This window comes from Aptenodytes forsteri, unplaced genomic scaffold (genome assembly GCF_000699145.1).
Source record: "Aptenodytes forsteri isolate BGI_AS27 unplaced genomic scaffold, ASM69914v1 Scaffold7, whole genome shotgun sequence".
Lineage (NCBI taxonomy): Eukaryota > Metazoa > Chordata > Aves > Sphenisciformes > Spheniscidae > Aptenodytes > Aptenodytes forsteri.
The window spans coordinates 1,701,578-1,702,749 of NW_008795919.1; the positions used below are offsets into that span (position 1 = coordinate 1,701,578).

General features: G+C 54.5%; 1 protein-coding gene across 1 annotated transcript in view; it reads right to left on the bottom strand.

Moving 5' to 3' along the window:
• The window catches only part of TFAP2E (transcription factor AP-2 epsilon), a 27,223-nt gene that overhangs the window by 19,709 nt on the left and 6,342 nt on the right, over positions 1–1,172 (bottom strand). The gene's annotated exons all lie outside the window — the stretch shown is intronic.

Sequence of the window (1,172 nt, forward strand, 5' to 3'; positions counted from 1 at the left end):
CGCGAAGCCCACGGGGAGACTTGGCATCACGACCCGGACCCCGCGTGCGGTGGCGAGCGGATCTAAGGATCTCGGTCTCAATCTCCCTCCTCTGCTGCATTCTTTAGTAGTGACAGCTACTTTTTGCAGTATGTCTAAATGTGGGCTCGGAGCACTCTGAGGCGCAGCTTTCCGTCCGTCTGTCCAGCATCCAGCCAAACAGGTCCACATTCCTGAGCAGAAACGCTAGCGCTGCCACTCGGGAGCAGCCGAAAAGCCTCGGGTGGAAATTTAAACAAGTCACAAACACGAAGGAGAGCGCAGCGGCCGAATCCTGCTGCCTCAACGCGAAGCCAGGCGAGTTCAGCCCCCACCAGCCACGCAGCGCCTGTGCACCGTGCGTGCCCGGGTGCCAAAGCGAGCCCACGCTGGCTACAGCCTTCCGGGGGAAGAGACCTGTATTTTTCTCCGTAAGAAACAGGCTCTGTCAGAAGCTTTCCGCTGATCCTGAAAGGATGTCAAAGCAATAAAACCCCTCCTTATTTTATGACCAAGCTGCGGGATTTTTTGCTAGCGAGTGCAACGGCGTAATGCTCGGTTTCAGAAACAGAAAATCCCCCTCTCCTTGCCCAGCCGAGGGAAGGACCCGCACCGGGAGCTCGGCGCTGGCTGGGTCTCCAGCCCGTTGCCTGGGGGTGTCGGGGCCGGGGGGGGGAGTAGCTGCCCCAGCAGGGCAGCAGGTGAACAGCGCGGAAAGCGCCTAAAGCAGCCAGAGCCTGGGACTAAACTTTTTCGGAGTTAATGTCGCTGTTTTTAAGTCAAATATCTTCCTGGTCTTACATAAATGCTTGGGAGGAAAAAAAAAAAAACCACCACAACCCACAAACAACAAACCAAACAAATAATACAACAACAAAAAAAGACACAGAAAACCATTTCTGAAATACTTTTGAAAAAGGGGGAGAACGAACAAACGCGTATGCGAAAGCTATTCATAAAAGCTCTGCCTATCTATCCAAGACTTTATCCATTTAATTCCCAAACCAAATATGACCTGTTCGTCACGCCAGCGCGGGGGGAAGCTCATCCTCCGTTTTTCAGTGCTATTCACAGCTCCCCGTGCTGGAAGCGAAGTCCCAGCTCTACCTCCGTCACACACAGCATCCCCGCGGCCGAACCCGGCCCCCCCCCCG